The following is a 17,183-nucleotide window of genomic DNA, read 5'->3' as shown; positions in this document are numbered from 1 at the left end:
GGGCTAGGGAGTAAAACCATGTCAAAGCCACATAATTCTAAAGGCAAAACACCCCGATTTAGCCAGGAATCGAAGAGAAAGAAAGAAAACAAAGAGAACCCAATTTTTTTGCACAATACTAGTCAGAACCGGAATGACACTATCCGGGCTAGAAATACTACCGTTTCTAAAACCACCATTCACGTTTAGTTTGACCTGTCAGTTAGGCCAGAGAAGCCCACAGTGCACCCGGCTGAGCTGAAAGCCACATCCACGTACCAGAAAGCCTCAACATCATTAGTTCTACTCTAGACGTGGAACGACTTGAAACGAAAATTAGAGATATTTTTGTGTGGGAGCATTTATGAAAAATGTTCACCAGTGATAAAGACGCCCATTAAATTCTCGCTCACACCCGAAACAAACTTGTCTGGCCAGTTGGCTGAAACATTTTCCATTCATTTACCGGGCGCCTGAACAATCAAAACTGACAGGCCAACTGCATCCCATCCACGTTAAGTTCGCCGGTCAATTGCGCACTTTTTAGGCTTAACTGATAGGCCAAACTGAATGTGGATGGCAGATTTGGGACCAGTTAATATTTTTAAGGGAAATACAGCCACAGTTTTGTAGTATTGACACTTCATACTGCCTTATTGGAAAAAGTGTCTTTTTCCCGCTTATTGCTTTTCTTGATAGAAAATAGACAAAATATAAACGAAAGATTAAAACCAACCGAGGTAAAATTAAACTTCTTGCAGGCTCTTTGTTTTTTTTTATTTTTTCCCCCATTTTGGCTCCCGATTTGTATTCGAATTAATCTGCCTTTATTACAATTGAAAAGAATTTTTTACGCTTTTATCGCGTCCCTTGAATAATATTGTGTGAGTACCTACACCTATGCTGTTCTTGTTTTAATTGTAATTCAAAGAAGTTTCTCCTGAAATTCGCCTACTTCTGATGTTGGTTTAATTTCTGAAATCATTCATTCGTCCATCGGTTTTTTACTTTAAATCTGTCAAAATCTAAATTAAGAATTAATGAATTAATTTCTCAATTACCATTGATTTGATAATAGTGGCAACGTCAGCACCGAAGACGAATCAACCAACCACATCAAACCGCACTGGTCAAACACGAAGAAGAATAAAGATAGGAGAATACAACTTTGAGACCGTTGACAATTTCTCCTATCTAGGGTCGAAAATCACAACCGATAACAGCTACGACCATGAAATCCGCGCACGATTGTTGTCAGCCAACAGAACCTATTTCAGCTTACAAAAACTGTTCTACTCGAAACGTCTCACCATAGGGTCAAAGCTCTTACTGTACAAGACTACGATCTTGCCAGTGCTCATGTATTCCTCGGAAACTTGGGTTCTTAGCAAGAAAAATTGCGAACTCTTGGCCGCGTTCGAGAGAAGAATACTCCGAAGAATTTTTGGGCCCCTACATGAGGATGGACGATTCCGTAGCCTACACAATGACGAAATCTATGGGCGATACCATGACCGTCCGGTTGTGAATAAAATCCGGCTCAATAGGTTACGATGGGCGGATAACTTAATCCGTATGGATGAGGATGATCCCACCCGGAAAGTCTATAAGGGCAATATCTATGGTAGAAAAAGAAGGCGAGGCAGACCCTGCCTAAGATGGAGCGATGGCGTAGGTCAGGACGCCAGACAGCTTTTAGGGATATCGAATTGGTGGACCTCGGCGCAAAACCGGGATCTTTGGAGTTCCTTATTAAGGCAAGCCTAGACCTTATATAGGTTGTTGCATGATGATGAAGAAGAAGATGTCAGACTTAGAGCCCTACTTATTTCGAGAAACATGCCAATAAGAAGAAGGATCTTCCCCATATTCGTTGAAACCGGGATGTCTGGAATTCCTTATTAAGGCAGGCCTAGACCGGATACCGGTTGTTGCGCCGTTGATGATGATGATTGATTTAATCACAATTATAGTTGATCACAATTTCAATCAACCATAATCAATAATATCATCAACAGATAAATTTATTTTGAATTGTTACAGAATTCCCTCTGCCCTCCTAGTAACATGTGTTTCTATTTCCTTCGAAAATTCTGATGAAATAATTTGTAAAAATGAACATATGTCTATAGTATACATTTTCCCACTTGTAGTATTCGCAGCTTCTCAGCACCCATATCATTTCGCTTGCTTTGTCTAGTGACAAGCTGACGAGAAAATTAATTTGCTAATATGCAGAATATTTCCTTTTCACGTTCTATTCCACATCAACTTTTCCATTACATTCCTTCCAATTTCTCATCAAATCCAATTACTTTAAAATATTAATTTTCAAATTATACTTTTTATTCTCAATAACAAAACCCTCTCACCTCTTAACTTCCCACAAAACCCCAATATTCATTCAAATATTTTCAATATTATTTTCATTAACCTTTCTTACAGTTGTTTGGGCATGGAGTTAATGGAACTTAATCATATTACATATTACGACACTCATTACTAACGCTTATTTCTGGCTAAGGTGAAAATCTATGCTTGCAAATGCGAATGAAAGGCCGGTGAAGGACGGCTGAGCCGGTGCTTTAGAGTGAAGGTAGCAAGAAGTACACTTCAGATATACTCGTCAAAGTTTTGCACTAGGATTCAGCAACGATCGAAAGCAGTTGGACACGATTTTGAAACCTGCAGATGGTGTGAATAGTATTATGGAAGAATCAGCCATTTTTCACTAATATCAACGATGCTGCTAGATTCCACGATTTCAATATTGCCGAACCGACGGATAGACGATTGCGGAGATAGATATTGGAGGTTAGTGCATTTCGCTTCAATGGTTCTCTTCGGTTTCATCAAAATACTTAACGGGAAGTAATACGACTATGAAATGGAATGTTAAATTTTCAAATCCACTTTAAGGTAAGATTTTTGGATCATAACAGGTAAGATTTTTGGATCATAACGGGGCGATGGTGCTCATACTCCCATCGATTGCTATGTTATCTAATTTAGACTTCAGTATATTCTGGATATTCATTATAAAGCATTTCCATTGGGGCTTCGGGAACCCTTTTACGTTCAAAAGTCGCTAAAATTTCCGATGGAAAGTAATGGTATAGTTTACTATTTCTCACTGTTAATGAAAAGCGTGACACCAAATCAAAACAACCAAATAACCAAAATCATAAAATCCAATTTGTATTATTCGTGTAAACCAACCCTAAAGCTCTGGGAGCGAGGTCTTCAGTCAATACTACCCATTTATTTTATTAACCTTTTTATATTGTTCCTTTCAATTTATGTTATTTTTCTGATCCATTACATTTTTTGCTTGCTCTTCATTTTAAGGTGGTCATAACGTGTGAAGGCCTTTTTAAGATATTGTGTAAAACAAAACCTTATTAAAATCAGTTTACTGTCTGTCTGAGGCCTTTTTTAAGGTTTTGTGTAAAACAACAATTGATACCAAATTTGGCGGAGAGGTGGAAACTGTGAACGCTCACGCATACAGTGAAATGCATCCTTTTATGTCGAACTTAAGGGAAGGGGGAGCCCATACATGCAAAAGGGAGGGAGGGTAAATTTTTTTTCATCAAATATAGTCTTGTGGGGTATCAAATGAAAGGTCTCAGTTCGCCCAAATATTCTACACTATTGATACAATTCATGCCAAAAAAATCGATTCCTCGGATCTGACACATGGAATGACCCCCTTAAGTTTAAATCTCTTATCAATTTTTCTTAATTTTGTAATTTTCTTTTTGTTCTTTTCTGTACTTTGCCATTTTTGCATAGATTTTTTTTTTTAATTATAGCGACACACAGAAAAATTAAGCGTTTCCATTTCAGGACTCTCTCTTCGCCTCCTCCTCTCTAATCCCCGAAACTAACAATATAACAGAGGGGCATCCTCTAATAGTATGGCATGAGGTTGCGAAGGAAATTTTCGAACCTCAACAAGGCAACAAAACGTTTAAGTGAAGTTCTTTCGCAATAAAAACTTTATAATATTATATGCGTACGTTAGAATTATTTTTTTTCCTCTTCTAAAATTAACCCCAGATAAAGGCTAAAGAAGAAAAAGACAATTAACTAGCGTATTCCCTTTGAGTAAGGACATTCATCCCCAATCAAGGAAAAAGGTATATCTTACCATCAAATAATAGATATTAATTAGTACTTTTCAGAGAGAGGTGAGTAAGAGCAAAAAGTACAGCCTTAAACTAAGGCGGGACCCATTAATCGACCTAAACCATCATCGGATGTCACTATTTTAATAATTGGCAATATAAGTTATGTCAGAGTTGGTACGTTTGAGTTTGATTCGTGATTAACGATTTATCATCAATCTAAGTTTATCGATTAACGATTAAATCGGGATTAATCGATTAACTTAGACTAATCGTTAGACGCGTTCAACCATTATTGTGAAATACATTATATGTGTGACTACACGTTGCTGGAACTTTTAAGGTATTTTCATTTTACCAAATATTCTCGAAAATTAGCCACATGAAATGACTCAGTTTGACCTCTAAAATTGGTTTATGAATTTTAATTACCTATTTATTTCTATCTTCCGAGTAGAATCACCAACTTAGTATATTTAATCATCTAATATAAAATATGATGGGATTTTATATTATTAATTTAAGCAGAAATTAATTTTAGGAAATCCTGGAATTAACTTCTCCATGATGTAAAAAAAAACAGACTTATTTGGATAGATCACGGCTATATTTTTTACCAAAAAGGGAAACAAAATATCTTGTCTGCTTATAAACATTAATTTGCAACAGGTTCAGTAAACTTTTCAATTCTTTCCGAGACTTCAACTCAGTCTCAATAACAACAAGATGTTATTAACTTCTGGCATCTAACAGTTATTTTGCATATCCAATTTCGCTAATACGCCTTATTATGGTAAAATGATTCATTGTATTCATTCTAGAATGCAAAGATGGTTGCATCAAATCATCATATTCCCATCATATTCTTGACTCCTCCAAACTACCCAAGCTTCTTAACTTTTATTAGCGGTCTCCACAGTTCCCCAGTAATTATCAACAACATGGTATTAATTTTCGTAGAATAGAAGATATCTGTAATCTCAGCGATAATTATAGGAAGCTCGAAGAAATTCAACTTTTTGCCCGAAAGTATCTTACAACGGTTTTCACTTAAATAGAACACTGATCGATTTAATTAAAGAAGTCGTGCAAGCATAACGTTCTTGTACACCGTAAAGTTCCGCCAATATTACCTAAATTAGATCTAAAATATTCGTTGGCCGATCTTCTTTCGTTAAGTAAATAACATGTGTACCAAGAAAATTGCCCACACTGATAAATTCATTACTAATAAATTCAAATAATATCTAGTATTTGTCAAACATCGATTGTTAGATTAACAGAATGGCTTCGCAGAAATGCTTGCTGATTGCTTCCCATTTTAACCTATATCTGGAAATCGGTTTAAATATAATCGTCATCCTATGACTTCACTGATTTTAAACAGGATTTCATGGGAGTTAACTTACGGTTTGACGGAATTTTCCGTAGCTCTGTAAATGTGCAGCGTCTAATTGATAGTTTGAGCAAAAAATTTGCAAATCACTATTGAACTGTTTTGCATTACAGACTGTATACTCGCACTTTTTACTTAACATAACTAAAATATTTTTGGTTAATTTTTTACCGGTGAACAGGTGAACAGATACCCGAACCACTCAATGATTCTCTTAGAGCAGTAGCTGTTTCTAGCCCTCTTAAACTGTGTTTCCATTGAAGAAACGCTAGCGTAAAATTTTGAATGCAGTTAGAGACATGAACTATATTTCCAGAATTCCGGATTAGATTGAGTGGATCAAGAGCTTAATTGGATTTTAACGAGAACTTTTGATCTTGCGTGGCCAAAGTAACATAACATTCATATGAATGTTAGCGGGCCTTGGTGCACATTCAATGTGTATCAGAGAATTGGGGCTGAATAATGATAGGTTGGGTATTGTTTTTAAAAGATAGCGTTGAGAGAAGGGCAATTTGTTACGGTGTTTGGAGTTGAATTAAAAGCCCAAACATTTACGAACGGCGCCAAGCAGCGGCTACAATTTACATATAGTTCAGAGGCAGTGTTTGACAGAAAGCATCCGACCGTTGGAGACGATTCAGTTAGTTTAATTGGAAAATCTAAGTAGTTTTGGAAGTAATTCAATGCTATTTTCTTTTACGTATAAAGAGGAAAGAGCAACTGAATGATGACGAAAAATTGTTTGCATAAATAGAAGATGGAGCACTTTTTATAATTTTTTTATAAAATTGAATAAAAAGCGCTTCATTGCAAAATGGAATTCCTCATTAAGGACGAAAGATCATCCAATGCCATTATTTTGTATTTTCATTTTATTTGTTTTAACTACCTTATTTTCTCTCGTACGAAACTATCAAGTCGTTTACGGGTTATACGCGGTCTGTAGTCATATTATTTAACTGTGATATCGAAAAAAAAGTAGTTACAATATCACATATGCTCAAACCGCTCATCATCAGCGCCCATACGAAATCCTCACAAAATAATATTCTTTGCTAAAACATAAGATCAACTTCAAGTATTCGACCCTGAAGGGAATTTTGAAAAACATTTGCTTGAAGAAAGCTAACTCAGTTCCACTGCTATCAGCTCAAATTTCTGGTCAAGTATGAGCAACTCAACATTGGTGATCACCTATCAGGGGGACAAAAAAGTAAGTTATACATTGTAGTTTTTAGGCTTTTTATATATATTATCTGGCAGCCCAGTCAAAAGGTAAGCCAATTGGAGCGGTGGAAAAAACGATGGAAAATTTCCAAGTATTTATTACAAAAATCTTTTGCTCTGGAACACGAATGGGGTAAACAGAAACGATTAGAAAGCTAGCTGATGTGCCAAAGAAGAATTAGGCAACATTAGGTGCCTTGTGGAAACAGAATATCCTAAATGAATTGAGAAGCACAAGTGGAATAACCCAGAAAATATGACGAGGTGAATTAATAACTTCAATGTTTTAAAAAGTAATACATTAATAATGTCAATAAATACTTAACCCATATCTTTTTGTCCTATTTTTTTTATTCAATGTACTTATATGCGTATTTCGGAAGCTACTTTTAATGCGGACTTTCATTACAACAACAATCATCGGGATAAGTCTCCGTGTTATACACAAACTTACCAGAAGGCGCATTGAAGCGATAAACACGTATTTCAAAGCTTTTAAGTCCTTATTCAGTGTCAGTTTTATGCACACATTTATGTAGATATTCTAAAAAGAAATTTAATTATAATTTTGCGATGCGTTCAATAACCGTGAATCAAGCAGGGTTTCTCAAGAACTCAGGAACTATTGACACAATACATACTGCGCGTTTACTGACAGAAAGACGCCGCACTCCTTTTTGTCCATGTAATGAACACTGTCACACGGAACATCGAACGTCAAGCGCTCTATACACCACTTTATGCAGATGATATTTTCCTAGCGTCCTATAGAAAAGCTAATCTAGAGTAGCTTGTTCAAAAATGGAATGATCGCCTCAGGTTTGATATTGAATCTGAATAAAACAGAATTTTTGACCAGTGATTCTAATGAAACAAGCACTATCACTATCAGTGTTACTGACTTACCGACAATTGAGCGATCAATGGTGAATTACGTTACGAAATTGCTTCAACCATTAGCGCAAACTAGATGGCGATGATGGCGTTCCACAACTAACATTTCAACCAACGTCTAAATTCAAAAATTTACGGCATTGTCGGCCGCCCTGTCTCTCTCTACGGTTCTGAGCGTTGACGAACTATAAACCTCAATTAAATTAAACGTTGGACTATAAACGTCAACTACATAAAAAACGTATAGGGTTGCACCGATCGTGGAAAAATTGATGTGTTTTCAATGGTATGGTCACGTAATTGTCACTAACGAGAATCCACTTGCAAAGATTGGTGTGAACGTCGAAATCAATGGGAACTGACCAAAAGGCCGGCCGAAACAACAATTGCTTGATACACTGGATGGATTTAAGTCTCGCGATTGTATCGCGATCAGGCCTTTGTCAGTGCAAAATGGCGAAAACGATTAAGAAGAGCCAACCCCGCTTGTGAATGAAACAAAGGCTAAAGAAGGCGGAGAAGTCATGTCTTGATTAAATTTTCCTGCTTTCGAATCAAATTATTACGGATGAAATTACCGATTTCTGATCATTCCTAGAGTTACCTTTTTCGAATTCATATTTTTGAACCCCCTGGTTGGGCGCCATTTTTCAGGAAAATAGATGTATTGGGATGGTCATTGCACAGAAGATTTTTTCTACCCAACAGCGCGACTTAAAATCAATAAGGTTAGAAATACCAAACAGAGTGGAAGTCGCAAGGCTGCATTTAAACCCATCTGAGGTTTAGGAAGAATTGAGCGAGTTTACTATACATCGGGGTTTAAACTTTATTTCGATCGTATTATCCGGATTTGGGGCTGAGCATGACATGTGAATTTTTGTTCAAGTGCCGCTGAGGGTCAGAGATATCATGAATCCCGGATACTTGCTAAACTAGTTAAGGTAGCTGCCTGGTAGACTTTGATGTCATGCTAACAATTTTCCAAGTTCTTTATTATCTAGTTTGCAATTGTGACCAATAAAAGCACTGAGCTGATGACTCCAGAAGTACATTACACCCTGCAACTTTGTTGACATATTATATAGATATTACCTTAGAAACTTTTTTATTTTGGATTCGAATTTGTTTCACAAAATGTTTTTGAGCACAAACATGTATTAGATAAGAAAGCCGAAAAATTGTGTCCCCAAAGGAAGAAAAATTTTACTAAATTACTTTATTGATCTTTTATTAATTATTTCTCACTCTTGGAATTTTTTAAATCTCACTTTAAGTGGTGTGGACAGGCCACTGGACTCCCCCTACCCCGTCGAACCACCATTAGGTATTACCCCACGAGCTAGGCCTTGTTTCTTTTATGTGCGGCGTTCATAATTGCACATTCCTCATCTCTTCCGCTTTTCGCAATTTACCCTGGATTGTTGCCATCATGGAGTTGATTACATCGCAATCTCCTGACAGGCTTCCATTCGCTGGGCAAAATGTTCAGGTAATTTTACCTAGAATTTGTGCCCGTTACTCAAAGTATAGTTCATGCCCCTTACTTAAAATATGCAGAATTGTTCGCCAAACTGCAACTGCATGCAGCAAGATGGAAGCAGACTGCAAGTTGGCCGCGGCCCTCCTACATTCGCCATCGTTCTTGCTAGTGAATGCTGTTTTGCAAGAATACTCTATATCCTGCTTCAAATTGAGCTTTGCATCTGTCATCATTTCCAAGTATTTGATGGCCGGTTTGGAAGTGATGATATGACTCTCAATTCTAATGCAAGGATAATTTCCCTTCCGGCGCTTGGTGGTAAGAACTGCTTGCATCTTCCTACTTCGCATAAGTACAACCTTCGAAATACTCTGCGAGCGCAAAAAGTGCAATGTCATTAGCGGCAGACAAAGTACATCCATCCATCTGTCTGTCTGTCTGTTACGAAATTTAGTGGAGGGGTGGAACTGGGAACCCCATCCCCAAATTGCATTGTTCCATGTTAAATCTTAGACTAAATTACTTTTTGAGATGGAACCTTTTGAACCCTAACATCGAGAGTTAGCTCTTTACTTTCTCTTTCACCTTCTTCTTAATTGAGTCCTGATGATCAGTTGAGATATAGTCCGCTTTTTGACTGAATGAAAACTTCGAGATTTAGTTTTGAATTGTTGCAAAAGTCTTGTTTTCACAATTTTGCTTATATTGTATTAAAAGATTGTATTCTGTTTGTGGCAAATGTGGAATATAATCTCGCTAGTGCTGTTTTCAAACATGATAAAATTTTAGTAGAAAATTCATCACAGTTTTGGGTTGTTCTAAGCAAAAAACTATTGCCACTCTCGCTGGTGAATTTTATATTTAATTTTAAGCATCCTCGTTTGTGCCTTTCCAGAGTTTGATCACTCTGGCTAATGTAATTTTTGCTAACGTTTGCTAAAGTAGAGCGCATTTTCTTTGTTGAATATTTTTACTATTTCTGATTTATTAATGTGACAGAGCGGTAATTTAATCGCTCTACATTGTTCTGAAGTTAAAGTTGAAGCACTCTCGCTTATATATATTCTTAGCATAATAACTATTCTTGTTAATATATTTTTTCTTAACATATCTCCCTAGTGAATTTTCTCGATGAGTTGAGTACTCTCAGTGAAGTATTTTCTTCTTGTGCTGGTCACCCACATTAGGGCATATTTTATTCTGTTGCTACCATTACTGTTGTTGATTCACTTAGCGAAAAAGACAGCAGTGAAAAGACGTCATCGCTGGGCCCTTTATCCACACTTTCTGCCGTGGGAGATGTTTTCACTCTTGCGGCAGTCTTATTTAAAATCAAAACCTAATTAAATCGATTTACTGTTTATCTGATCGTTTATTATAACACTTTTTCAGAATCGACCGCACCAATTTAGATGAAATTTGGTGGACATATGCAGATTGTGTGCAAACTTGAAGTGAGGCAGAACCTATTTTCAGAAATCACCCATCTCAAATAATTGAAAACAAATCGAAATACCAGAAGCTGGACGCTTCAAGTATAAAGGACTTGTATTCATCTTGTGTGTCAAATACCCTGTTAACGTTTTCCCATTCAAAATATTCTTTGATATACATATATATTACCAAACTCTCACTCCGCCGTTCATATGAGTTCACTTTACATGATGGTGACGTCATATACAAAAAATACACAATTTTGACCTTCTTTAACTTTGTTAATAATAGTTGGAATTTTGTCAGGATTAAGCATTGTATTATTACTCATAACCAGACCAAATTTTGAATTTGTAGCATGAATTTCGAGTAAATTTCTAAAATATGGTAACATAATATTCTTAACTTCATTTAAGCAGATATTAAAATGGAATGTATTTTGAGGCATAGATTTCGAATGGTTGCACCATTGTGATTTTTGTCAGATTTTTCATTTTGATAGGTTCTGAGAAAGAGCTCTGTTACACTTTTTTGGGCACTCATTTTGACCCCACACTCCCCTATGTTCCACTCTGTATCAAAAATATCAGTTTCAAAAAGTAATAATTTATTTTTATTAGATATCCCACACCACTATATTCTGTGAAAACAATTTTACATCTCCTTTAGACATGTATGGGGAGCCCCCATTAAAATCAGCAGAAAATGGAACCACTTGCTGAATGTTAAGGGATTCACAGACCACATGTTCTCAATTGGTGGAGCCATTTCCGAGTAAATTGGGTTTAACAGACAGACAGACATCAAATCGATTCTAATAAAGTTTTGTTTCACACAAAACCTTAAAAAGTACTCTTACGTAATATCTAGTCCTCAAAATACTTCCAGCTCAGATCTTTACTCAAATAAAGGTGATAATATTATATTACTATAATTTCCAAAATTATCGGGGAACCCCCATTCATTGCAGGATCACACAATTTTCAGAAGCATAGACCATAACGTAAACGATCTTGGAAAAACGGAAATTGAAAGGTTATGCAATAAATGGAAACAGGGTAAGATTATGTACGTGTATTTTCTACTTTTGTACTATCATTTTATATTTATATTTAGAAGTCATTTTACACAAATCATTCGCCTCATCATAAAATACGGTGCAACATCCATAATAAAATTTATTGCGAAATTCAAAGTATAGAATATCTTGAAGCGCACAGTCTACCCAGAACATTTCAAAAGACGATATATCATTTTGCTTACGCGAGAAAAACTTACTATAATGCAGCCAGAACACTATGTAACCGATCCCGTAACACTCGAGTGAGATTATGTAATCCTGTCCTATGTTGAAGCGAGCAGAACCCGGAACTCAATGCCTATGTCATATTTTCACTAGACTGAAACTATATGTTAAAATATCAACGTAGCAAAGATGATAAGGAAACCTGTAAGTATTTTCATTCTGATAATAGGAAGCCATACTGGGCTATCTCTTATGTTGGCTCCATAAACGTTTGACAGAACAAAACATCGCCATTCACACGTTTAAAAGTGCGTAAGTATTTTCTGAGCAGACAAGCAAGGCGCTTAGATTAGTGCCAAAAATCGACACTCGATTGAATTTGCGGAAGGCGCTTACCAACCTACAAAAACCAAGCCAAACACTCTATCCACACGGTTAAATTTGCTATGGTTTGTTGAGGTTTAGCAAATTTGTACATAGATCCGGCATTAGATATAGTAGATTAAAATCCCCATTATTTGACTAACGCTTGTCTTTCTATTAAAGGATTTTGTTTCCGAATTCCGGTAAATTTTGTGATGTTCGGTGTTGACGTGATGCTCATAGCTTTCGCCCGTTTTCCTCATGATTTGTGAATCGCTTTGAAACAGAACTTTGGGTCAATCTAAATTTCCGTTATTACGGAATAGGATACTTTTTATGAAACCAGGACAGTCGACAGTGTCATTATCAAAATAAGCTCTAATAAAATTTGTATGCTACTCAAGCACTTGAGATCAGTTGGGTCCCAATTGACTGACAATGAACGTGAGGCACCAACAGAAATAATCTAATGATGGTCGGTTACCTTCGCTAGCATATTGCGTCTACCCGTAGGGGCAGAGTAACCTGCAACTCATACGGCTGTACCTGCCGTTTAGCAATATGAAATTGTTGTCTAGATAGACAGACAGAAAACTTGTACAACCAGGCAGAGGATATTGATGAGCACGGGAACGCCATCAAAAGTGGTTTTATCCGTGGAAGGCAAGCTGTCGACCTCATCAAAAAGGAAACAGAAGGAATCTGAGTAACTGGGGCAGAGGGAGTGACATCGGTAAACGTAAGAAGCTGAGAACTCACATGATTCCTCCTTGACATCATCAAGCTAACTTGATTGGTTATCTACTTCTACAGAGCAAACATTCATTCGTTTTTTCAGCCTTTGTCTCGCCAAAACGGGGGTCGGCTCGTCTGGGTCGGTTGTGCCATTTTGTTCTGTCGAAGGCCTGGTCTGGATACAGCTTTCAAATCACCATCCAAAGTATCAAGCCATCGTTGATTCATAGCAGCATTGATCGGAGATATTTATATAGTTCAATTCTGGGTAGGTCAGTATTACTGACAGTGATGCTGACTGTCTCGGTAGAATCGGCCGACAAACTGTATATTTTATTCAGGTTCAATCTGAGGCTATGTCGTATGAGCCAAACAAGTTGCTTAAGAGAGACACTAGGAAAAGATCATCTGCATAAAGCAGTGTATAGGGCCGGGACCTTTGGATGTTTCATGTGGCAGTGTTCATAACAAAACCAAGAGAGTGGCGCGGGAGGGCTTCCTGGATGAACGAAGCGGTTTTGATATAACCGCCACACTGTGCACTTTACTTTTCGGGTCGTGGTACAGCAATTTAACTCAGTTCTGGTACTAAGTGCTGTCACGGCGCTTACCAGATGAGTTCGTGTGGCACACGGTAAAACGCCGTCTGTAGAATAAGAACTCCGATGTAAAGAGGACTATGCAACTTAGGGTGTTTCTCCATGAGTGGCCGACCAACGTGTATTACGTCAATAGTTCCCGACTTGTTTCACGGTTATTTCAACGATGTGCTACCAAAGTATAATTTATTATCCTTCCTTGGCAATATACTATAATACACTATAAAATCTTGCCATTAGTTCGTCATGTATTCGCCTTAGGAATAAGGTCTCGTAGATAAAATATGTATGTTACCTTCTATGAAGCAGAAGAAATGCAGAACTTTGGCTATAAATTGAAAAGCCTTTCCGTTCGAGCTACTTGGAAATCTATTGTCTCGTCTTTATGTGGAGTTTAGAATCTTTCTTTTGAAGGCCTTGTCAAGAAGGAGAGACCAATAGATTTAGGCTACTGTTTGAAGAACGAAAGTAGTTTGCCAAGCCAGCTGCAAACTTCTATCAGAGCATATAGCCACACTCCATCTTATTTGCTAAGTCTAAACAAATAAGATTAAATTTGTGCAATTTGTGTCTCTTAACCGCTCAAGTTAAGGATGTCTGGTCGAGTAATGTGTTCGAAATATATTATTTAAATCGTAACAAGTATATTATATATTCACTATATCTGAAAGTTCAGGTGACACTTTGCAAATAATCTTCAATTTTTTGTTCTTTCTATTGCCGACTAAGTTTCGTTCGATTTTGATCGTTGCTTTTTCTGGGCGGCTTATTTTCCATAACATCGATGGTAGAGCTTAACGAAAACAATGACCTGCAATACTCTGCCTCATTTACATCTTATCGCTGATTTACTATTCACTCATAATTGAGAACTTTAGAGAAATGCATATACTATAGAAAAGCGAATACAAACTGAACACAGTAGGCGCACCGAAGTATCGAGGGTCAACCGCAACAATGTATTCAGTCATTGGCGGGAAGGATTGTGCCTATTTTAGTACTAACGATATGATCTTATGAAATTTTCGCCCTCTAGGCAAACCCGCGGGAACATAACCAATTTACTGTATAACGGGGGAATTTTGGGACGGGTTCAGGGATCGGTTTCGGAAGAGGGAAACACCCAAATTACAATGTTGGGTATCCAATGAAGGGGCTTCATTAGCACTTTTCCAATATAGGAGGCCAAAATTGTGTATTTCACCTGAATTTATAGCACTCTAAGGCATATATGCTGTCATCATCACATAAAGTGAACTCATATGGAGCGCAGAATTGCAGTTTGAAAATACATATATCAAGGAATATTTTGAATTTTTAAGTATGTACGACTGGGAGAACGTGCATACGAAATTTCTCACACAAGATGAACACAAATCCTTTATATTATACACCAAGCATCCAGCAACAACATCTATACATTAACGACTGTCTAGTTCGTTACATTGTATCAAAGCTGAAAAAGCGCACGAAATTTACGCTGCTCAGATAGGCTAGGATTGCGTATATTACATTTCAAAAGAATTTACAGATGGTCGTAAACCTTTGTGGTCCTTTATAGAACGTGCATGCTATGCTCTTTATCCACAATAATCGTATACAATCGGATAAAATATTAGGTGCGTCAACTGGAGAGATGTTTTCGTCCTCCCTGCTGCTAAAAAAATAGTAGCTGAAGTAATCCTCAATACATTGAAATTCTGATCGACAAAAATTAGACTAGCTTCCGTTCTGGATTCTTCGGTACTACGTTAACCCACCCTAAAACAATGTGCCATATTGTGCGACATTGAGGTAAAGTTTTTGAGAAAATAGAAGTCGAAAGGAGGGTTCGACAGAGCTGAATTCTATTACCGATATTTTCAACTACCTAGAGATGGCAAATTTTAAGATCCGGCAAAATATATACATATACATATATGTCTGGTGTTACTTTTGACATTCCACATGCAAATTAATCAAAAATCAAGCCATAATTGAATTTTACTCAAAACAACTGCCTTCGAATGCTATTGAAATACTTCTTTTGAAGCGGAATACATACCATATATGCAGATTAAAATTTATATACACCGACATGAATGGTAACATACGTACATTGCAGCCTCCAATTGTCCAAATACGCTGAAAGTGAAGGGCATTCAACTATTTTCTGAACAAAACGAGTAACAGAGTGGCAACAATCGCTAAAATGAATTCATCATGCATAGACCCGTCTGCAATAAAATGTAGATTGTATTATTCAAGCATCAGTGGTCATCTTCAAGAATATGGACATATCTCCAGCTGCATTGGCAACATCTTGCAAAGATCGTCTGTGCAAGGAAATCATCACCATCGACCACATCCACTGATAATAAAGCTGTAACAGCTATTATTCATCCTATACATTTATAGTACTATTGTCCATAAATAGTCCATAGATTGCCTCTATGTATGTGCGTATGTAGGTATTTTGTGCTTACTTATCTTAAGGTGGAATCATATCTGCGTATCTGCAATAAGAAATTTTATGAGTCTCTATGCTCATTGAGGATTGACTGTTGGCAAGGTATCCTATTGCATTCTTCTTCTAGAAAATCAGAAACAGGTTTGTTTTGCTGAAATCACACTGGTTTACGTTTATTATGTGTATATATAATGAGGAAATTCAACGTACCATGTCGGGCAGCTTTGAATATGGAATTCAAGTGGCCAAGACGAAAGTAATCCAGTCTTACTTTTAACCTATGACTCTATCTCATGATTTCGATGCCGAAGCAACCTGTTTGCAGCTATCGAAATGCCATTTTTCACTATCAAATAAAATTTAAATGAATGTCTTTTTAAAGGAAGTCCGTTTCGCTTCGTTTCTCTACGTAATGTGTTCGCTTGGATTGCTAAGGGCTCTAAAATCTTTAAATGGTTATCCATGGAGTTGCCGTAAAATAAGCCAATTTACGTCACTAATGATTATAACTGAACCGAGAACCTATTTAATATCTACGTTTATGGCTTAATACCGTCACTTTTGAAGTTTCTCAGCAATCGGCATATGTGCGTAGTAGCCTTTGTAAGTTGTTTGTTCATCACTTTGTCGAAAGATACAGCCAATGTCGATTGAAACTGTTGATCTCTTGAAGGTCATTTTACTTTAACTTAAGTAGCAAGGTTGCAGAATAAGCTCACTATTTCAAAATTTCTCAAGGCCTCATCCGCACATTTCTAGGCAGTGCAAATTTCTCTGAATTTCGTTACTGTTTCACCTAATATGTACTCAGTGGTATTCAAACAGTACCTTATATAAAAGTATAATAACTTTACCTAGAAGACACTGCAATTTTTCCCCACGAATATTAATGAAATTGATGCAACTCTGAGAACGGTAGTTGATGATGTGTAATGAATTTAGTAATGAGTGATCAATTTACAAGCAGCAGGAAGCCTTCTGAGCAGACTCTACGAGTTGCTGTTATTAATAGAAGATCCGATCGGTCTCAAGGGCTAGCAGATGAAATTTGATAGCCAATCTACCTTACACGCTTTATTATACTAAATTTCGTTAGCGACTAAATAAATGTTCATGCACTATGAAAGAAGAATAAAAAAGGAGACGAAAAGATCAATTTTGTGAAACCTATAGACCTCGAAGTATGTTTCCAAATGTTACGAATTAGAAGACGCTATGAGATGTTACGTTGAGGAGCATTATAAA

At 36.8% G+C, this 17,183-nt stretch overlaps 1 protein-coding gene across 3 annotated transcripts in view; it reads right to left on the bottom strand.

The window, feature by feature from the left end:
- Nucleotides 1-17,183, bottom strand: part of LOC119650908 — a 194,678-nt gene that overhangs the window by 163,356 nt on the left and 14,139 nt on the right. The window lies entirely within an intron of this gene.

Source organism: Hermetia illucens, chromosome 1 (genome assembly GCF_905115235.1).
Source record: "Hermetia illucens chromosome 1, iHerIll2.2.curated.20191125, whole genome shotgun sequence".
Taxonomy (NCBI): domain Eukaryota; kingdom Metazoa; phylum Arthropoda; class Insecta; order Diptera; family Stratiomyidae; genus Hermetia; species Hermetia illucens.
The sequence above is the reverse complement of the archived record's forward strand: the minus strand, read 5'-3'. Positions and strand labels throughout refer to the sequence as shown.